Source organism: Sinocyclocheilus grahami, unplaced genomic scaffold (genome assembly GCF_001515645.1).
Source record: "Sinocyclocheilus grahami isolate Dianchi unplaced genomic scaffold, SAMN03320097.WGS_v1.1 scaffold1345.1, whole genome shotgun sequence".
NCBI classification, from domain to species: domain Eukaryota; kingdom Metazoa; phylum Chordata; class Actinopteri; order Cypriniformes; family Cyprinidae; genus Sinocyclocheilus; species Sinocyclocheilus grahami.
In genome coordinates, this window is record NW_015506524.1 from 230,797 (window position 1) to 255,039 (window position 24,243).

The window sequence follows — 24,243 nt, forward strand, 5'->3', positions numbered from 1 at the left end:
AAGTAACATCTTGTGAAGTGAAAAGCTGTGTCTTTGTAAGAAACATAATTAAGATGTTTTTAATTCAAACTGTTGCTTCATGGCCAAAATATGAGTCCATGATCCATAATAATGCTTCCTCCAGTGAAAAAAAGTCCATATCATATCAAAATCCACTGACATATTTGTTTTTGGACTGTTTTCGCTTGTAAACGCTGCTTGATCTGTGCAGATTTCTCTCCTGATTCAGACCCAAAGACTTTTTCACTGGAGGAAGCATTATTATAGATAGAGGACTCACATTTTGGCCAAAAGAAATGGTTTGAAGTTAAAAATGTCTTGATGATGGATAGAATCACACAGCTTTTGGCTTCACAAGATGTTAACTGATGGACTGGAGTGCTGTGGATTACTTGTGGATTATTGTGATGTTTCTATCAGCTGTTTGGACTCTCATTTTGACGGCACCCATTCACTGCAGAGGATTCACTGTTGAGCAGGTGATGGAATGCTACATTTCTTCAAATCTGTAAAGAAACAAACTCATCTACATCTTGAATGGCCTGAGGGTAAGTAAAGTCTCGGCAAATTTTATTTTTTTTATGTGAACTATTCCTTTAAACACACACCAAAAACAATTTACATTTTCAAATCATTTTTTAAATCATTGGTGCAGTTTTGACATTCTAGAACATTTTTCTTGGGTTAGACAAGAATTTTAGTCAACAGTCACCATTAGCTAGATTCATATTAATTAGGGTTTTCTATAGGTAACCGTAAACCATGTTTTTTTTTTATGGCTCAGTAATGCAACTGTATTCAAACAATGCAATACTGACAGCAATGCCATCTTTTAAAACATCCATTTAACACTGGTGTGCTGCTCATTTCAAAGCATTGAACACAAAGTCCAAATGAACCCTTGCCAAGTGGAAAATAAGAGTAAAAACTGGCCTTGGCAAATACATTAAACAGCTACTCGCCAGTTGGCAACATCGTGCACAGCTTAAACTGAACTGTAAGATGATATTCTGACCTTCACTGACCGTCACTGATTCAAACTAGAAATGCAATCCATCTACTGAAGAAAACATCAGCGACTGATGCAACCCGCACATCTTCTAACCAAAGTGGATAGTTTATCATCAAAGGTTTATCTAAAAGTTTGGAGGCAGTATACGGTTGTTGTTTTTGAAAGAAATTAATTATTTTATTCAGCAAATATGCATTAAATTGATCAAATGTGACAGCAAAGACATGTATAATGTTATAAAAGATTTCAAATGCTGATCTTCTGAACTTTCATTCATAAAAAGAAGCCTGAAAAAATTTATCAAGGTTTCAACTGCTTTACAACACTGATAATAATCAGAAATGTTTCTTGAGCAGCAAATCAGAATATTAGAATGATTTCTGAAGGACACTGAAGACTGGAATAGGCTAATGATGCTGAAAATTCAGCTTTGATCACAGGAATAAATCACATTTTACATGATAATAATATTTCACATTATTACTGTTTTCACTGTATTATTTGATCAAACATGCAGCCTTGGTGCGTGAATAACTAGTCTACAAGTAACTCCATTGTCAATAGCACAAGACGTATATTTGAATAAAAATAATGCACAATAAAGTCATGCTTGCAAGATATATTTATGGCTAGTAAATTTCTCCATCCACATGCCATTGGCAGGTGTGTAAAAGGTTAATTTTGGATGCTGGTAGCACTGTTTTGAGGCATATCCTGCATCACAGCCAAAGGATAAATCCCTGTTGACATCACACATATAAAGTGTTTCATTAAAAGGGCCTGTCGTCTAATGGTTGTGTGGCGGTGAGACACCAGTGCTCAGATCCGAGGCCACCTTCTTCTAAACTGTGCCGATGACCCACCACGCTTCCACTAATTGAGACGAACGGCGGTGTTTGTTTTAAATGCTGATTTATTCTCGCAAGCCCTTCGCAGAGCTGAGCGACACCCTCCACACGGTCTTTAGATTTGCCACAACACCCAAAAGCGCAATCAATCAAACCCCCTACCGACACAATGGGCTTTTAATTAAGGAAGGTCCCGTCCAACCGTGGCCGCTCACCCATCAGAAACCTGCAGAGAGAACCAATCACAGACACGCACCAGGCCAGCTGGAGCCCCGCCAGCGCAGAACGGAACATCTAGATGCAACCCGCACATCTTCTAACCAAAGTGGATAGTTTATCATCAAAGGTTTATCTAAAAGTTTGGAGGCAGTATACGGTTGTTGTTTTTGAAAGAAATTAATTATTTTATTCAGCAAATATGCATTAAATTGATCAAATGTGACAGCAAAGACATGTATAATGTTATAAAAGATTTCAAATGCTGATCTTCTGAACTTTCATTCATAAAAAGAAGCCTGAAAAAATTTATCAAGGTTTCAACTGCTTTACAACACTGATAATAATCAGAAATGTTTCTTGAGCAGCAAATCAGAATATTAGAATGATTTCTGAAGGACACTGAAGACTGGAATAGGCTAATGATGCTGAAAATTCAGCTTTGATCACAGGAATAAATCACATTTTACATGATAATAATATTTCACATTATTACTGTTTTCACTGTATTATTTGATCAAACATGCAGCCTTGGTGCGTGAATAACTAGTCTACAAGTAACTCCATTGTCAATAGCACAAGACGTATATTTGAATAAAAATAATGCACAATAAAGTCATGCTTGCAAGATATATTTATGGCTAGTAAATTTCTCCATCCACATGCCATTGGCAGGTGTGTAAAAGGTTAATTTTGGATGCTGGTAGCACTGTTTTGAGGCATATCCTGCATCACAGCCAAAGGATAAATCCCTGTTGACATCACACATATAAAGTGTTTCATTAAAAGGGCCTGTCGTCTAATGGTTGTGTGGCGGTGAGACACCAGTGCTCAGATCCGAGGCCACCTTCTTCTAAACTGTGCCGATGACCCACCACGCTTCCACTAATTGAGACGAACGGCGGTGTTTGTTTTAAATGCTGATTTATTCTCGCAAGCCCTTCGCAGAGCTGAGCGACACCCTCCACACGGTCTTTAGATTTGCCACAACACCCAAAAGCGCAATCAATCAAACCCCCTACCGACACAATGGGCTTTTAATTAAGGAAGGTCCCGTCCAACCGTGGCCGCTCACCCATCAGAAACCTGCAGAGAGAACCAATCACAGACACGCACCAGGCCAGCTGGAGCCCCGCCAGCGCAGAACGGAACATCTAGGGGGAGAAAAGTCCTAAATACGTGTTAAATCAGGCAGCTGTGGGACACCGCGATCAATCGCTGACTGCTTTTTGCTTACAGTTTAGCGACAAAAAGAGAATCTATGAGCGGTTTGTGTCTCTCGAGCCTAAACCAGCAGTGAAAGACGCCCTTTTAGACGAGCCAAAATTGCTCTGTTTGTCTGTGAGATCGAGAGAATATATAACGGTGGCTTAAAGGGATAGTTCATACAAAAATTAAAGTTTTGTCATTATTTACTCACCCTAATGTCATTACATACCTGTATGTTGTTGTTTTTTCTGTGGAAAAACAAAAGGAGAATTGTTTAAGAATCCTTAAACAGATTTTTCCAACATAATAGACCGAAATTTAAGTAGTTCTTCAGTGAAAATCACCATTCAGGTGCGCCATTTTGGACCCAATGTGGTGAAAATCAAGTTTTAAATGTTGTTTAATATGCTGCAATATGCTTAAAAAAACCAAACCATGTGCAGAAACAGTGGGGGCGGGGTCTAATTAGCATATTTGTTTTATTAGCATAATTAGCATATTCCTTTCAGGACAGCTCTCATTGTCTTTCATGTAGTCTACCGATTGTATTTCCACAGCAAAGGCAAGGTCGTAAGAATTTATGAATGAACCGCTCATTTTAAAATCTTCCCAGTCTACTGACAAAAATGGCAGTTCAAAGATAAAATTTTAAAGATGGCTGCACACTTGTTTCTCTGGCATATACTGGATTGGAGATTGGATTTATCTATGATAGATATAAACTTTGTTGTATTTAAAACACATTCAGTTCATTAGACTGACAAATATGCATCACATAACATTTGTTTATGATAAAATTGCACAGTCTAAATAAATTGACATTTTAATGCAATTCAAATACAAAAATCTTAGATTTAGGCCGCAGTATTTTTGAGTGTGTTTATGACACTTTTATACATTTTTGAAGCTTAACAGACGTGGTCACTATGGATGGGGATTGTGGCATAAAAATCTTTTGTTGTCCACAGAAAAAGGCTGAGTACGAGTACTGCAAATGATGACAGTATTTTCGCTTTTTGGGTGAGCTACCCTTTTAAGTACCTTGACAAGCAATATCTTGCCATGCACTGAATCTCTGCCTTCTCAAAGGACATGTTTAGTTTGATACCATGACAACCAAATATCAGTATCTCTTACAGTTACAGTATCAACAAAATAAGTTAATTAACATCTTATGAAAGGAACTGTCTGTTTACCGTGATACCATGACAACAGTCTCTCTTACAGTAACTCCTTAGACAATTAACTTAAAGAGTTAATGATGCGTTTCAGACACTGCAGACAAATACTAAACACCTACAGCAAGACATTACACAGATACATATGCAAAATAGCCTGTTTTCATTCAAGTAAAACATGTGTCTGAAAGAACCTGGAAACTTAAGCCACGTCATTTTTAAGTGTCAGTTCATGTAGAATCAGCTGCTCATATTCATTTTTTACAGTCCACCTATATGACACATCTATATCTTGAATGTGCACTAATTGAGATAGGTTAAATTAAATGGGACTAATTCTCTGAAAATATAAGAAAAGCAAAGAAGCCCAATTGTGTATTAGATTTAATATGTTGTCAAAAATCATAAATATATTCACGTAGACTGACAGTTTACCTTAAAACCATGTCAACAAACATCTCAGCATCCCTTACAGTAACTACACAGGCATTAAAGGGGTCATATGATGCTGCTAAAAAGAACATTATTTTGTGTATTTGGTGTAATGAAATGTGTTTATGCGGTTTAAAGTAAAAAAAAACACATTATTTTCCACATACTGTACATTATTGTTTCTCATCATTGCCCGCCTTTTTGAAACGCGTCGATTTTTACAAAGCTCATCGGTCTGAAAAAGCGAGGTGTGCTGTGATTGGCCAGCTGTCCAGTGCGTTGTGATTGGCCGAATACCTCAAGCGTGAGACGGAAATGTTATGCCCCTCACATACTGTGATCCGTGTCCCAGTCGGAGCGACGAGACATAAATATTAAAACCCATTACAAACGAGGCATTTGTTGCATCCAGTGGGGACATAATTACTGATTATAATGACTTATACTTATACAGATTAGCTATAGGCATGACGAAGCGGATATCGTCCTCTTTTGGAAGACCAAACAAAGTAGTTTCACTTTCACAACGAAAAACACAGCGGCCTAGCGTGAGCGAAAACCCCGGCTTGGCGTGAGCTGAAGCTGGGCAAGAGTGAGCTGAGGCGGCGGGGTCGAGAACGGCGGTCCCGGCGAAGGAGCGGGGGAAACAGTGAAAGCCGAGCCGGCGATCCACAGCACTAAGTTGATGTATTCCCTCAGCGACCAGCACGGATCAGCTCCAGGCATGACGAAGCGGATTTCGTCCTCTTTTGGAAGACCAAACAAAGGAGTTTCGCTTTCACAACGAAAAACACAGCGTCTTCACGACATGGCGGCGGCAACAACAATACTACAGCGAGAATAAAAGTTACGCCTTCTTTCTTTGCGTGAACATTTGGGCGGCGTTATGCAAATCTTCCCACATAGTGAGGTAGATATGGGGGGGTGTGTTAGAACGAGCCGTTTTAGGTAGGTGTGGTTGACTCTTAACTTTTATAAAGAATATCTCTTTGGATTTGAGACTTTAGTCTTTGCAAATTTACAGATCTTCTTTATGCACCAAGAGCTTGTGACACTCCAAAGAGAAAGGAACAAATGAAAGCGCATCATATGACCCCTTCAAAGAGTTAACCGTGATGCATTTCAGACAAACTACAGACAAAAAGACGCTAAGTTTACATGTTTAACTATAGTGCCATAATACCTGAGATGTGCGCCAATTGTCATGCATACAAAGTCAATCAATGGAATGAAATAACTTTAACATATAATACAAGAGCAAACAGCCTTGTAAAAAAAATTTCATTGAAGATGCCCAAGCAAATCTTGCATAAATGTGAATGCCAAAAAATAAATAAACGCATACTAAATGAATAACTTGAGCACCGAGACTGAATGGAGCTCTAGCTTTGGCCCCTGGCTCACAGACAACTGCAAAATGCGTCAGACCCGATGCAGCAGAAATTGGCATGCATGTTTGACAGCAGCGTGAAGCGCTCTCTCGCGCATGCATGCGTGTGTCATTCATTTTGGCGCATGTTTAGCATGTCAGCGTTAGTGTCAGGTTCACTCACCGCACAGATCGAGTCCAAAATCCGCGTCTCGTTCGTTTCTCACGGAAGGGCCCCCGGAAAGACTCTCCGCCGTTTCCCTCCGGTAACACGGTACATCCTCTAGAGAAGAATCCGCTGCTGTCTGTCCGCTCCGTCCGCCACCGCCGATACTGATGATGACAAACGGCGAGCGCACATCACATCACTGAATGAGGAAGACGGGTTTCCATGGCGAGCGCTGGTGATGAGGATGAGGATGATGATGCTGCGACCGGATCCCACACAAACCACTGGATGAATGCGAGAGTGAAGCTTTGAGTGGAGAGAAGCGCTTCAGTCTCAGTCTACAGCACACGGTAAACACGGGGGTGTAGCGATGACTGGACATCCCAGAGGAACGAAAAATAGCAATGAGATCTCCTGAACATCTCAATCCATTCTCATAGACAGAGCTGAGATTGAAGAAAGAGCAATCACAGTCTCCTGCTTCTCTGATTGTTCTTCTGAAAAGACGCAGTGATCTCAGGTTTCCTCATAATATCTCAAGTGTCTCCGATTGTGTTCAGATATGCATTGCTTTGAAAATCTACATTGAAAAGTCAGATTCTTCAAAACAAACTCAAATATTTCTCATCTAACAAATGAATTCTCTTTAACATCTCATTCTATTCTCTATAGACAGCACCTAAAAAGGAATTGTCTGAATTTTCTCTTAAAAAGACCGGTCTCCTCTAAATATCTCAAATATGTTGATTTGAAAAGTCAGATTCTTTAATATAAACTCAAATATGTATCATCTGATTTACAAGTGAGATCTCTTTAACATCGCAATCGATTGTTTTAGACAGCAATGAGATTCAATTGGAACAATTACGGTCTCTTCCTTCTCAGATTTTTCTTTTAAAAGACCCCAGTGATCTCACGTTCCTCTAGAGATCTCAACAATGTCTCAGTCTGTGTCCAAATTTGCATTACTCTGAAAATCTGTATTGATAAGTCTGATTCTTCCATATAAACACAAATATTTCTCCTCCAAGTATCTCAACATTGCCTCAAACTAATTTGCATTGCGTCGAAAATCTGCACTGAAAAGCCTGATTCTTCATTATGAACTCAAATAATTCTCATCTGATCCTTCTGAGACCATATTACCCAAGCATCTCGTAAGACAAATCACAAAATATCCTCTAATTGTTCTGAGACCAAATCGAGTTTCTAATGAGGAAAAATCACAAAATGAAACCTCTTTATCATCTCAATCATCTCTCATAGACAGCAATGAAATAAAAACAGCAATTAGTCTCCCATTTCTCAGATTTGTCTCCTACAGTACCAATCTCATGTCTCTTCTAGAGATCTCAAGAATGTCTCAAAATGTTTAAATTTGCCAAGATTCTAAATTCTGCATCAAAGTCTCAAATATTTCTCATCTAATTCTTCTGAGATCAAATTATACCTGATGAGGAAACTTACAAACTACACTTATTTAATGTCTCAAATGTGTCTGCTAGACAGCAGTGAAACTTTTGAGAATGTCAAAATAGCAACAATAAAAGCCAAATTGAACATTGAGCAAAAAATGGTCTCTATCTCATTTGCTTCTATACAGCTACAAGATGAAATTAGTACTATTTTAGGAGAGACAGAGTTGATACTGTAAATGAAACAACTGAGAACCCAATTAATCTCTATCTCAATCTCTATGGATGATCCAGCAGGATCTAAAAAAAAAAGCAGTTTTGATACTAAGAGGTGCAGAAAAGCTCTCTGAGAGAAGTGTTGATGATGAAGATGTTCGTAACGGGGGTTCGGACTCATTTTGGTTACCTGCGTTCTCTTCATACGGCGTTTAAGCTCAGCTCAAGGAGACAAACATCCCTGGGCTCAGCATTACAATTAATCTCTATCTCAATCTCTATGGATGATCCAGCAGGATCTAAAAAAAAGCCGTTTTGATACTAAGAGGTGCAGAAAAGCTCTCTGAGAGAAGTGTTGATGATGAAGATGTTCGTAACGGGGGTTCGGACTCATTTTGGTTACCTGCGTTCTCTTCATACGGCGTTTAAGCTCAGCTCAAGGAGACAAACATCCCTGGGCTCAGCATTAAGGGCAGAACGGACGTGTGTGAACTGATGAACGAGTGATTGGGATGCACAGAGTCGAGCGGTCTGGTTTAGCACTGAATGTAAGCTTGGATTACTCTTGTGTTAGCAAGAGCCCTTCACGTCCGCAGGCGCTTGAGCACTTGACTAGGTTTAATGTTTGAAGTGTGTTTCAGAGACTCTCTATATGAGGACGCTGCATGTAAATGCACACATGCATGCATACGTGGACGTGCGTTCAAGAGCAAACACACACATACAGCGTGTTTTTAAGCAGTGCAATGGCCGCTCTGACGTCTTGACCCCTCCTTTCTTAAGGATGAACTCTCATTCCCAGCTGACTGGAACGGACGTCATGTTTCTGCTGTCGCTGTTATCATCGGCGCTGCAGGGGGTGAGCAGAAGGATCGACCGCTTCTCTCACACACACACACATCCACACACACACGCACACCGAATGCTCATCTGCACCTAAAGGGCGAGTGAAAGGCAAGAACATTTGTAAATAACCCACGTCATGAGTTTTAAATGATGAAACTAGACGCTGGAATTTATAAGAGCAAGTTTCATTTTGATAGTTGAAGGTCACATCAGATAACTGTTAAATAGACTTATTGCTTGCCCACCTTCTGTTCTCTTTGTAAGCGTTCAGATAAAAGCATCTGCTAAATGAATAAATGTAAATGCACTGTACAGTGACACTTTGTTTCATAAAAAGTAAAGTAGACTTGAAGACAATTCAATTGATTTTCAAATTAAAAAGCAAAAGCTATATGGTTCAAAATTAAGACATGCATGTAAAAAAAAAAAAAAAAAAGTAATTTGGACACTTAATGGTTGTCAAACCATGTAAAACACTCTATATCCCATAAGAAAATTCACACATTACATCTATTTGAAGTTCATCCAAAAATGGCAATTTGCTGAAAATGTAGATGAGTTTGTTTCTTCATGGGAACAGATTTGAAGAAATGTAGCATTGCATCACTTGTTCAGCAATGGATGCTCTGCAGTGAATGGGTGCCGTCAGAATGAGAGTCCAAACAGCTGATAAAAACATCACAATAATCCACAAGCAATCCACTCCACTCCAGTCCAGCAGTTAACATCTTGTGAAGAGAAAAACAGCGTGTTTGTATGAAAAAAAATCCATCAAGATGTTTTTAACTTCAAACCATTGCTCTCAGCTAAAATGTGAGTCCATAATCCATAAAATAGTTTTCTCCAGTGAAAAAGTAATCTTGTCTGAATCAGGAGAGAAATATGCACATATCAAGCACTGTTTACAAGCTTAAATAGTTCTAAACAAACGTGTGTGGATTTTGATGTGAGAGGAGATGCACCTTTTCACTGGAGGAAACGCTATTTTGGATTATGGACTCGTATTTTAGCCAGAAGCAATGGTCTGAAGTTAAAAACATCTTGATGTGTGTTTCTTACAAACACACACCTTTTCACTTCACCAATTGCTGGACTGGAGTAGATTACTTGTGGATTATTGTGATGTTTTTATCAGCTGTTTGGACTCTCACTCTGATGGCACCCATTCACTGCAGAGGATCCACTGGTGAACAAGTGATGCAATGTAATGCAATATCACAGTTGTTTTTATACAGCTATAAGATTAAGTCATGTTACCTACATTAATTCCATAGTTCTGTTATAGGAGAAACGTGAAACAAAGTTGATACTTAAATACTTAAAAAACATAACTGAGAACCCAATAAATCCCATGGAATATGAACGTCGACATTCGTTCACTTTTCAGTCATTATATACTGATAAATGGAAACATTGCCACAGACTATTATGCAAATGGTATGTCATATAATATATTACCCAACCTAAAAAAAGACATAGATATATTAAGATATATTATTCAAAATGAAGCCAAAACAATCATTTGGACACTTTATGGTCAAACTATGTGAAACATTTCCATAGTAGGAGAAAATATGCTTTTAAACTCCTCAAATCTATTACACAAGTTGCACAAACGGGCCACTTTCAGCTTTCAAACTTTAAAAGTAGCTCAAATGATCTAGATTGTAGATCTAGATGTTATTTAGGTCAACATCAAAAACTTCAGAGTTGGGTTCGACACAGATTTGAGCTCAAACCAGCAGGGACAAACATTCAGCTGCTGAGTCCATATGCCTCCGATTCTCTCATTCAGCTTCTCCTGCAAGCTTCAACTGCTGCACATGCTGGAAACTCTACTGCTCTCCAGAGTAAACCGGCATGCTTTAGAACACTCTAAAACACAACTAAAACAATCAAGCATTCATCAGAGATCTGCAGTACAGGTGCACCAACCTCAACCCAAACTAACTGAATGTTGATTCATTCGATTTTGAGAAGTTTTGACCTTTGATGGACCCTCAGCTAGGGAAGATTAATGTGACTAGATTAGGGTTAGATGATTTTGGAGTTCATTCTGCACCTGTCGTACAGTACATCCATTCCTGCTGATTGAGAGTGTGTTATGCAATGTTACAAATCTAAAAAAAAGGATTCCAGCGAGTGTCAGAAATACTGTTCAGTGCATTATTATTTCAAATATTTCCTGATGTATTTTATACCCGTTCATCTGAACAATAGAAGATAAAAAAAAAAAATAGCAACAATAAAAGCCAAATTGAACATTGAGCAAAAAATGGTCTCTATCTCATTTGCTTCTATACAGCTACAAGATGAAATTAGTACTATTTTAGGAGAGACAGAGTTGATACTGTAAATGAAACAACTGAGAACCCAATTAATCTCTATCTCAATCTCTATGGATGATCCAGCAGGATCTAAAAAAAAAAGCAGTTTTGATACTAAGAGGTGCAGAAAAGCTCTCTGAGAGAAGTGTTGATGATGAAGATGTTCGTAACGGGGGTTCGGACTCATTTTGGTTACCTGCGTTCTCTTCATACGGCGTTTAAGCTCAGCTCAAGGAGACAAACATCCCTGGGCTCAGCATTAAGGGCAGAACGGACGTGTGTGAACTGATGAACGAGTGATTGGGATGCACAGAGTCGAGCGGTCTGGTTTAGCACTGAATGTAAGCTTGGATTACTCTTGTGTTAGCAAGAGCCCTTCACGTCCGCAGGCGCTTGAGCACTTGACTAGGTTTAATGTTTGAAGTGTGTTTCAGAGACTCTCTATATGAGGACGCTGCATGTAAATGCACACATGCATGCATACGTGGACGTGCGTTCAAGAGCAAACACACACATACAGCGTGTTATTAAGCAGTGCAATGGCCGCTCTGATGTCTTGACCCCTCCTTTCTTAAGGATGAACTCTCATTCCCAGCTGACTGGAACGGACGTCATGTTTCTGCTGTCGCTGTTATCATCGGCGCTGCAGGGGGTGAGCAGAAGGATCGACCGCTTCTCTCACACACACACACATCCACACACACACGCACACCGAATGCTCATCTGCACCTAAAGGGCGAGTGAAAGGCAAGAACATTTGTAAATAACCCACGTCATGAGTTTTAAATGATGAAACTAGACGCTGGAATTTATAAGAGCAAGTTTCATTTTGATAGTTGAAGGTCACATCAGATAACTGTTAAATAGACTTATTGCTTGCCCACCTTCTGTTCTCTTTGTAAGCGTTCAGATAAAAGCATCTGCTAAATGAATAAATGTAAATGCACTGTACAGTGACACTTTGTTTCATAAAAAGTAAAGTAGACTTGAAGACAATTCAATTGATTTTCAAATTAAAAAGCAAAAGCTATATGGTTCAAAATTAAGACATGCATGTAAAAAAAAAAAAAAAAAGTAATTTGGACACTTAATGGTTGTCAAACCATGTAAAACACTCTATATCCCATAAGAAAATTCACACATTACATCTATTTGAAGTTCATCCAAAAATGGCAATTTGCTGAAAATGTAGATGAGTTTGTTTCTTCATGGGAACAGATTTGAAGAAATGTAGCATTGCATCACTTGTTCAGCAATGGATGCTCTGCAGTGAATGGGTGCCGTCAGAATGAGAGTCCAAACAGCTGATAAAAACATCACAATAATCCACAAGCAATCCACTCCACTCCAGTCCAGCAGTTAACATCTTGTGAAGAGAAAAACAGCGTGTTTGTATGAAAAAAAATCCATCAAGATGTTTTTAACTTCAAACCATTGCTCTCAGCTAAAATGTGAGTCCATAATCCATAAAATAGTTTTCTCCAGTGAAAAAGTAATCTTGTCTGAATCAGGAGAGAAATATGCACATATCAAGCACTGTTTACAAGCTTAAATAGTTCTAAACAAACGTGTGTGGATTTTGATGTGAGAGGAGATGCACCTTTTCACTGGAGGAAACGCTATTTTGGATTATGGACTCGTATTTTAGCCAGAAGCAATGGTCTGAAGTTAAAAACATCTTGATGTGTGTTTCTTACAAACACACACCTTTTCACTTCACCAATTGCTGGACTGGAGTAGATTACTTGTGGATTATTGTGATGTTTTTATCAGCTGTTTGGACTCTCACTCTGATGGCACCCATTCACTGCAGAGGATCCACTGGTGAACAAGTGATGCAATGTAATGCAATATCACAGTTGTTTTTATACAGCTATAAGATTAAGTCATGTTACCTACATTAATTCCATAGTTCTGTTATAGGAGAAACGTGAAACAAAGTTGATACTTAAATACTTAAAAAACATAACTGAGAACCCAATAAATCCCATGGAATATGAACGTCGACATTCGTTCACTTTTCAGTCATTATATACTGATAAATGGAAACATTGCCACAGACTATTATGCAAATGGTATGTCATATAATATATTACCCAGATATATTAAGATATATTATTCAAAATTAAGCCAAAACAATCATTTGGACACTTTATGGTCAAACTATGTGAAACATTTCCATAGTAGGAGAAAAGATGCTTTTAAACTCCTCAAATCTATTACACAAGTTGCACAAACGGGCCACTTTCAGCTTTCAAACTTTAAAAGTAGCTCAAATGATCTAGATTGTAGATCTAGATGTTATTTAGGTCAACATCAAAAACTTCAGAGTTGGGTTCGACACAGATTTGAGCTCAAACCAGCAGGGACAAACATTCAGCTGCTGAGTCCATATGCCTCCGATTCTCTCATTCAGCTTCTCCTGCAAGCTTCAACTGCTGCACATGCTGGAAACTCTACTGCTCTCCAGAGTAAACCGGCATGCTTTAGAACACTCTAAAACACAACTAAAACAATCAAGCATTCATCAGAGATCTGCAGTACAGGTGCACCAACCTCAACCCAAACTAACTGAATGTTGATTCATTCGATTTTGAGAAGTTTTGACCTTTGATGGACCCTCAGCTAGGGAAGATTAATGTGACTAGATTAGGGTTAGATGATTTTGGAGTTCATTCTGCACCTGTCGTACAGTACATCCATTCCTGCTGATTGAGAGTGTGTTATGCAATGTTACAAATCTAAAAAAAAGGATTCCAGCGAGTGTCAGAAATACTGTTCAGTGCATTATTATTTCAAATATTTCCTGATGTATTTTATACCCGTTCATCTGAACAATAGAAGATAAAAAAAACATAAGAAACCTGTCATTAATTGAAATCAATTAAAATTGAACTGAAATAAAATATATTTATACTGTATAATACAATATAAAATATATTTTTTTTAAATTATTCCAAATAGTGCCAAAGCAACATTACTAATTTTCATTTTACTCGATGTACTAAAATAACAAAAATTTTAGTATATATATATATATATAATATATATATATATATATATATATATATATATATATATATATATATATATATATTAAACTAAAAACCTTTTGGAAAACAATCATTTTCAAATTTGTATAAAATAAAAGACATTGTCTAAACTTTTGTCATTTTTAACTTGTTCTTATGCATCTGAATCTGTTTAGAGCCACTATATATAAACATGCTGCTAATTGCTCATACTATTATTTTTTTATTAAGCTTTCAATGTCACGACTCCAGACATTGCATTTGCTAATGGTAATTTAACATATGCTTTTTTATGGAAAGTGACTTACAGTACACTAATTATAGAGAAAAACCAAGGGTGGAGTGTTTTTCCTCAAGGACACAATGGTAACGAGGCAAGACTGTTATTTTCCAAATAACCCCTGAACGCTTCACCATCATCAGAACGAAACGAAGCCAGAATCCTCTCAAGCACATGATGAAACCATCAGATACGTCTGGAGGACTACAGACATGGTTTGCAACACTCAGAGCTGCCGGGAAAGAGTAATGATGTGTTAGTAACTCTCAGAGGTCATGGATTAAACGTTTATCTTTATCAGAAATACTGGTCGTCTGCTTAACACCCAGATCCACAGAGGTCACCAATGCCAACAGATCCTAGTGAATTCATCCCCAGTGTTAATTCAGTATTATTTATGTACATTTATAGTGTTATTTAATATTTTGAATTAGCTTTTATTTCAAGACTTTCAGTATATATATATAGTAAATATAGTAATATTTAAATTAATCTTTATTTTATTTTGATTTTATTTCAGCTTTTCATTTTTCAGTTTAGGGTGTACTTTTTATGTGCTTTTGCCATTTTTATTTATTTTTTTATTTATTTTTTGTTGCAAAATTTATATGAATCTTTTTATTTATTTTTCAGTTTTATTAATTTTGTATTAAATTTGCTTTTGTCTTTTTTTCAATATTTATATTAATCTTTATTTTATTTTCATTTATTTTATTTCAATTTTAGTTTTAGTAATTATATTATGTGGTTTTTTATTTGTATGTTTTTATTTAAATATTTCTATTAATTCTTATTTTATTTTGACTTATTTGTCGTTTATTTCAGTATTTCAGTTGTAATTTTGTTATGCACTATTGTTATTTTTTATTAATTAGATTTTTTATTGTTTTGTTTTATTGTTACATACATTTTATTTTTTTAAATTATTCTTTATTTATTTTTATTTCAGTTTTAGTAATTTCATGTGCCTTTGGCATTTTTATTATTATTTTTAAATAATTAAATATTTTAATTCATCTTTATTTATTTTTATTTCAGTTTTAGTAATTTCATGTGCCTTTGGCATTTTTATTATTATTTTTAAATAATTAAATATTTTAATTCATCTTTATTTATTTTTTATCTTATTTTTATTTTCATTTCAGTTTTAGTTCTAATTTTATTATGTGCTTTTGTGATTTTTATTAGTGTTTAATATTTTTATTCATCTTTATTTTATTTTTATTCATCTTATTTTTTTATTTCAGCTTTAGTTTTAGTAATTTTGTTAATTAAAATTTTCATTTTTATTCATTTTGTATAATATTTTTTATTAATATTTTTTTTTTATTTGTTTATTTCAGTTTTAGTAATTGTAGTACCTAGTTTATTTCAATTTTAAAATTTCTGTATTTTCATTTGTGATGAGAATCCCAAACAAGGGATGTCATAAAGCTTTTAAACTTCAACAAGCCATTTCAGTATTCAAGCACTGAAATTGAATGGATTAGATACGGTAAACAATGAGTGTGCTTATGATTTTCCCAGCAGTTTCAATGCAAATCAAGATGTTTTCATGCTCAATAGCGACTCACATCTTATCCATCATTAATTACATCATTGTAAATGTGGCTGTGTGAATGATTTTGCCCGGATTCTCTCTTTCAATCCCAGTCTTCACCCGACCCCATTCCTCATTCCAGGAAGAGTGTCTTACAGGAAGGTCAGGGCCTGAGCCACGGATCTGCAGTGATTGAAATCTCCTCCAGCGCCCTCATAAATAACCCCACCGCGCTCAAATGGAGCTGGGAATAAGGAGAAACGGAGAGGGGAAAAAAACACATCAGATATTTTTGGAATAGAAGGACCAGAAAACATTTTCTCAAAGAAACCTGCTAATGGGATACGGCCGAGAGGGGCGGAGTATGCAAATTAGTGTAGCGTTCCTATTTAGAGTGTCTCTATTGTGCGGGGCGATGGAGAAATCCACTCATTTAGAGTCGTGTCCCTCCCACAGATGGACTATTAAAGCGGCCTGCGGGGAAAGAGGTCAGATCAGAGCGAGAGATTGAAGTGCTGGACATTGATTATTGTTACTAGACTCAAAACATCCTAATAACACACTAGATTCTACTGGAAAATGTCTTAAACTCACCACTACCATGCCAGGATGTTCTAGGAGGTTGCCAGGGGGGTTCTAGCTGGTTTCTAGGGTTTTTTGTGGTTATTAGGTTGATAGGTGGTTGCTAGGGCGTTGCAATGCAGTCACTGGCCTGTTCTGGTGGTTTCTAGTGTGTTGCTAGGTTCTAGGATGCTCTTGGAGGTTGCTAGGTGGTTCTAGGATCTAGGTGGTTGATAGAGCATTGCTATGCAGGTACTAGGATGTTCTGGAAGATTGTCAGGGGGTTGCTAAGGACTTTTTGGTGGTTGTTAGGTTGATAGCTTGTCACTAGGGTGTTATGCAGTCACTAGCATGTTCTGGTGGTTTCTAGTGTGTTGCTAGGTTCTAGGATCTGGGGGGTTCATAGAGTATTGCTATGAACTTACTAGGATGTTCTGGGTAGTTGTCAGGGGGTTGTTATGGTCTTTTGGTGGTTGCTAGGTAGATAGCTGGTTGCTAGGGCATTGCTATGCAGTCACTGGCATGTTCTGGTGGTTTCTAGTGTGTTGCTAGGTTCTAGGAAGCCCTTGGAGGTTGCTTTTAGGGTCTAGGTGGTTGATAGAGTGTTGCTATGCAGGTACTAGGATGTTCTGGAAGGTTGCCAGGGAGTTGCTAGCTGGTTGTTAGGGACTTTTGGTGGTTGTTAGGTTGATAGCTGGTTGCTAGGGTGTTGCTATGCAGTCACTAAGTTAATCTAGTGGATTTTAGAATCTAGGTGGTTGCTGAGGTTTTCTTGGAGGTTGCTAAAGTGTTGCTGGGGCGTTTGAGGTGATTGCTAGGGAGCGTTACTATACGACTGCTGGGGCATTGCTATGTGGTTGCTGGGGCATTCTAGATGATTGCTAGGGCATTACTATGCGGTTGCTAGGGCATTCTAGGTGATTGTTAGGGCATTACTATGTGGTTGCTAGGGCATTGCTATGCAGTTGCTGGGGCATTCTAGATGATTGCTAGGGCATTACTATGCGGTTGCTAGGGCATTCTAGGTGATTGTTAGGGCATTACTATGTGGTTGCTAGGGCATTGCTATGCAGTTGCTGGGGCATTCTAGATGATTGCTAGGGCATTACTATGCGGTTGCTAGGGCATCCTAGGTGATTGCTAGGGCATTGCTATGCAGTTGCTGGGGCATTCTAGATGATTGCTAGGGCATCATTATGTGGTTGCTCTGGGATTATACATGATTGCTAGGGCGTTACAATATGGTTGCTGGGGCGTTCTAGGTGATTGCTAGGGCATCATTATGTGGTTGCTCTGGGATTATACATGATTGCTAGGGCGTTACAATATGGTTGCTGGGGCGTTCTAGGTGATTGCTAGGGCATCATTATGTGGTTGCTCTGGGATTATACATGATTGCTAGGGCGTTACAATATGGTTGCTGGGGCGTTCTAGGTGATTGCTAGGGCATCATTATGTGGTTGCTCTGGGATTATACATGATTGCTAGGGCGTTACAATATGGTTGCTGGGGCGTTCTAGGTGATTGCTAGGGCATTATTATGTGGTTGCTCTGGCATTATACATGATTGCTAGGGCGTTGCTATACGGTTGCTGGGGCATTTAGCTGATTGCTAAGGCATTGCTATGCGGTTGCTGGGGCATTCTAGGTGATTGCTAGGGCATTACAATATGGTTGCTGGGGAGTTATAGATGATTGCTAGGGCATCATTATGTGGTTGCTCTGGCATTATACATGATTGCTAGGGCATTGCTATACGGTTGCTGGGGTGTTTAGCTGATTGCTAAGGCATTGCTATGTGGTTGCTGGGGCGTTCTAAGTGATTGCTAGGGCGTTGCTATATTACTTTTGCTGCTCTTATCATATTTGCTTTTATTACTGTTACAGTGACGGCCGACCCTTCAGAGCCCAAACCACAACAGACTGATGAATTAGCCCACGGATACAAGGCCGAGAGATAAACACAAACACACACATATGCAGACACACACATACAGACTGAGCTCACATACTAACATACTAACACTGGCTCTACATGGTTATGCTCTCTTTCTAATTACGTTTTTTCAGGTCCATATGGGCTTAATTAAAGAAATAAGCCACTTTAGGCCATGTTACACTGATTTTACCATGGTTAAGGGGTGTTTTAGGCATAACATGAAGCAGCCCTTGGTAAACCATGGTAATATCACTGTAATGTACATCCTCAAGCAGCTTATTGCCTTCATATACATGATAAAAGAAGCCAATTTTCAACATATGAAACAAAAATATACAGAACTAAAATAATTCAAATTAAAAAAAAAATTATTTTAGTATTATTGCAATACTATTATAGTTTTATTTATATATTGAGTTTTTATATTTTCTGTTTTCATTTTAATTTAACTGGTAGTTACAAATTTAGTCATTTTGTTGTGTGTTATTGCCATATATATTTCCCATATATCTATATAACTAGCTGAAATAATAAAAAAAAGATTTAATTTTATTACAGTTAACATTTATTTTATTTTATTACAAGTAATAAAAATGACTAATGAAAAACGAACTAAATAAATAAACAAATAAATAAAAAGACCATCAGGGCATGTTATTCTAAAGAAAATAAGGATGTTTTTATAATCTGTCATCAATGTAATAACTTGCATCCTCCCCTTCCTTGCTTCTTGAGGAGCGGACAGGGAAACAAATTAAGTTTTGTAAAGGAAATGCTTTTAAAAGCTTCCCAAAAAAGACCTTTTTTTGAACCATTTTTCTAGAATAATCATGTAATGGACACATTTTAGGACAAAACTGGAAGATTTCCAGGAAAAAAAAAGTACTTTCTGAGATCAATCCTTCGGTTATGTCCAGATTAGAATGATAAATGTACTACTTTTTTTTTTTACATTCACACATTTAGCAGATGCTTTAATCCAAAGGGGAACAAAGGCAATTTGTCACAGATCCAACAATATTCGCAACATTTTTTTAAAAGAGCAAGTGACCCGGTAAACATTATTCAGTGATCGTCACGTGACTTTATTACATTTCACATTCATTCACATACATTCATTCAGTTATTATGATGAAAATAAGACGTTTGTCATTGAATTTTGCATACAGTGTCTTAACTTTAGGCAGTCTAATCAAGTAATGAGACAAAATATATGTTAAACGTCATGGCTGTTACTTTAACCTCATTGCTCACACTGGTAATAAAAGGTCAGGTTGAGCACGTTATTAAAAAAAACTGATTGAAATCGAATTTAAATAAACATCTTTTTAAATAAAATACCATCAGAAAGCGACTGTGCCATAATACTGAGTTTGTTCCACCGGAGTGTGATTATCAAAAAGGACTTCTGTGAACGTGACTCATCTCAAACCCCCACTGAGAACAATTTTTATCTTCACAGCACAAAATTTTCTCTGGAGTGCCTGTTGCAACCCTTTCTGGGCTCCCAAAACCTCAGAAAGAGAACAGAAACGCATTTCATACGGGCAAATAGTCAAGAAAACAAGTGTTTTTGTATGTGTATCACTAATACTTACAGTATTAAATGCTCTGCAGAATGTCCAGTCCTTCATCAAATCATGTGTGCTTTTATTGATCAGATGCTCCATTTTCACCTGCTGGATGATAAAACAGGTGAAAAACTGAGTGAACTATAGGTGAACTAAATCCATAGAGACCAGAAGAAATGGGCGACATTAACCAATAGAAGTACAGAAATGGCAATTGACATGCGTTTGTTGTAAGCAAGCATTCACCTCTTCAGTTATTCATGAAACACACGGCAGGATTCAGGGAACATGACATGTCACATCAGCACGCTACAATTACAGAAATAGGATTTGCATTAAAGATTAACTACAGACACGCTCGTCACAGGTTAATGGCATTCTGTTCACCACGAACCACTCAAATCACGACCTCTGCTGCTGCTGCATTAATCATGAACTAGTCCTGCTCTGAACGCGCTCTAAACCAACTCTAAATGTTACCGTGGTATTTATTTTTGGCCCCACAAGGACCAAAACGCATTAGTCAAATATTATCTATCAAAAAAGTGCTCATCAACACTCATCTTGGCTATTTCAGCAATGGATTATTTGCACTTACACTAAGATTATTGGAGTATGTTTGAACAGAAATGACTATTTTAGTGTTTTTCCTTCAGAATGTATAATTCAATGTGTTACTTGCCATTTCTTTGTAATTGTGTAATTTACCATTTTTGAGTAAAAAATAGTTTCTACACCAATTTTCAGGGGTTTGTATTCATAAAAAAAGAGTATGTGAAAGAGTCCACACATTATTTAATGATACATCTTTCACAGCTAATATACTACACTGGTGTCACATGACCTACAAGTTCATCTGACCCGAGTTCAAGTTCACCTCTGCTATCATTTTCAATAACAAATTAAAATAAGAGAGGTTATTTTGCATGTTAATGGATTTTTTGTGTAAAACTGCCTTAACATTTGCAGTCCAACATTTTGTAAAATAATTTATGTAATGGAAATGTTTTGGACACAAATCGGAAGATTTCCAAGACAAAAAAAAAGGTTGTGAGTTATGTTCATAATGCAATACAAACATAATACTTGCTATTTTTTAAAGAGTGAGTGAAACAGTAAACATTATTCAATAATTGTCATATGACTTTATACATTTTCATGCTAATTTTCACGGATGTCCACACTGCATTTTTGTTTTTTTCTTAATTTCTTTACTTTTATTTTTTACTTGTTTTCCATTACAAATATCTTAGTCTTTTACATATTAAGTCTTGTTTTCTGCAAAATAAGTGAGTTTGTGCTTTAACAAGAAAAAAAATCTGCCAGCGAGATAAGAAAATTGATCTTAACTTAAACAGAAAACAGTTGTATTGTTCTTGCCCCAATGGCAGACTTTTTTTAAAATCATAAAATCACTTAATTTTGATCCCTTTTTTTCAGAAAACAAGACTGGAGGCATTAAGTAGCATTCCTTCACAAGTAAATTTATTTTGATTTAGGAATTTGTAGATATTTGCAATGGAAAGTCAAAAATACTATGAAGAAGAAACTATTTTCGCAGTGCGGTTATTGTTATAATAAAAGTTATTATAATAAACTTTTTTATATTAACCTTTGATAGTTTAATCAAGTAAAAAGGGAAAAATGTTAAAAGGCTTTAATTTAATTCACTGCTTTAATTGCTATCATTTCTTTCAAGTTTGCATATTTTTATTTAAAAAAAATTAAATGGCAATTTAAATAAATACCTTTTAAAATGAAATATGTGTGCCATAACACACGTTCATCTCACCTATTGTTTCTGTCTCTCCTTGAAGCGTCCTGGCAAGAACGTTGCATATATAATATAATATCCTATTTGCAGTCCAGTCAAATAATGGCTCATGAAACACAAGCAGAACAAATTTCCATGTAAATTATTTGTAAAATCATGACTTTTGAATGAAATCATTTTTATAAATATAGATTTATGAGCAATTTATTGTGCTAATGTTTCAGAAATAATGTCAATGGAGTCCAGAATAATATAACAGCATTTGATGCAGTTTATTTGTGCACTAGAAATGTAAAGATAGTACACAGAGAATCCTGTGGTGAAATGAAAATCTCACCTTGGAAAAAAAACTTTTGCCGATATCTTCGGAGTGAAAAGACACACACATTTCAAATTTCCCACAATCAAAGAGAACCCTAATACACATGTGTGGAGCAAAAATCATGGCTTGGAGTTCTTGTGCACTTAAGTTATTTAAGGAGTTTTAACTCTACACATGTCTCAAATGTATTCAGTCTACCCTACTTATATGTGTCAAAATGCCCATCTTTGCAAGTATCACAAGCATACAGTCATTTAGGTCTTAAATGAAAGCAAGCAGCTGAGAAAGAAAACACATGTGTAACAGTATACTGGATTCGGGCAGCTCTTAAAGTGACAGCAGTCTAGTATTCCTGCTGTCTCTCATTCATGTAAATCAAACAACAAAAGATAGAAAGCCTCTCACTTCTCCTGACTAAATCACTTTTGCAACTTTAATAAGAAGAAATATATGTAATTTACACAGTGAGGACTATGCAGTGTTTTTGATTACTTTTCTTATTTATTTATTGTAGTTTTTGTCCTATTGCTTGTAATTAGTTTCTTATTCTTATTTAATCGCTGCTTGTTTACTTTTCTTCAGTAAGCTTAAGTTTTTTTTTTTTGGTGATATTGACACTGGTGACAAGAATTATGAAACTTCTATGGTAACCAAAATTTTGATTTAATAAAAACCTTATTAAAAGATATATATTATTATCGTGAAATAAAATGACTCATATTGTGATTTTTTTCACTTAAAGAAAAAAAAGAAACAAACAAACAAAAAAAGCTTAATTCTTAATGAATACTTTCATCTTTTTTTCAAGCACAAATATCTGAACATACTTAAAATAAATTTACTTGAGAAGCAAAAACTGTTTTCAGGGAATGCACATATTTTAATTGTTCATTTTCTTAACTTTTAATCATAAACCTTATCAAACATCTACTTACCCCGGTAAATATTTTTCTTGTTGTAAGTTAAATAAACCTCTAAGATATATTTTCTGAAAGCAACCATATTCAAGTTTTGCTTCTTCAGTAATTTTATCCCATTTCCAGGATGATGACTGGAAAGTAAGACCATTTTGTGTTTAGAAAAACAACATTTAAACAAGATCAAGAATGCACTAAATAATTTTACAAAATTTATATTTAAAAAAATTATGTTTATTTTAACTTTCTATTCATCAAAGAATCCTGAAAAAAATTTAAAACATTAAAGAACCAATAGAATAATTGAATCAACTGCATAACAATGCATTAAAACCCCAGATAGATCACGAAAGCAACTGCATAGCAACACCCTCGCAAAAGACTTTTCGGACTAAAAAGGTAAGAAGTTCCCTTTCAGTTGGTCACTCTCGACGTCACATCGGTGATGACCGACGAATTGGGATCTTGCCAGAGAGACCAATCCACTTCGAGTGTAACTAAACGAGCCAATGCACATTGGCATGCGATTACTGCATCCAGCTGCCGCTGATCACAGCGTGAGTATAAGCAGGTGCACCGCATTCATTCATCCTTTTGCTTCGGAGCCGAGCGGTAGTGCATCACTACTGCTCTTTACTTCGGTGTTGCAAAGCAGAGAGCCAGCGAGTGTGGGCGTTAAAACACGGCAGCGGTGGTCACGGTTGCACGGCGGGAACAGAAATCATCATCGTGCAGGCAGCCACACTAGGAGTGTGCGATGGCCAGCTCCCCTGTGTGCATCAGCACAAAAGAGCATTTCTCTAAAAGAGCAACACGGGTGATCACGTCTTTTAAAAGATGTCTTATCACCCGTGCATTTCTGGGTGCGGTCGCTATCTAGCGCCTCGTGACGGTCACGATCGCTGTCTCATGTGTCTGGGCATTGAGCACGCTGAGCAAGCGTTCGTGGACGGTGCATGTTCTATTTGTGGGGACATGACCATCTAAGAGTGGCATGAAAGACTCTGTTGCGTCAAACGTGGCAGGGTCGCTCTGCCGCGATCCAGTGTTCGTCTCGGCAATCAGGGTGG

At 36.9% G+C, this 24,243-nt stretch overlaps 1 protein-coding gene across 1 annotated transcript in view; it reads right to left on the reverse strand.

Annotated features, from left to right (window-relative positions):
- LOC107569431 (disks large-associated protein 4-like) overlaps nucleotides 1–6,728 on the reverse strand; it is a 196,021-nt gene extending 189,293 nt beyond the window's left edge. The window contains exon 1 of the mRNA XM_016255532.1: nucleotides 6,449–6,728. The gene's annotated coding sequence lies outside the window, so the exon portion shown is untranslated. The remainder of the gene's footprint in view (nucleotides 1–6,448) is intronic.
- Between the last annotated feature and the right edge of the window lie 17,515 nt (nucleotides 6,729–24,243).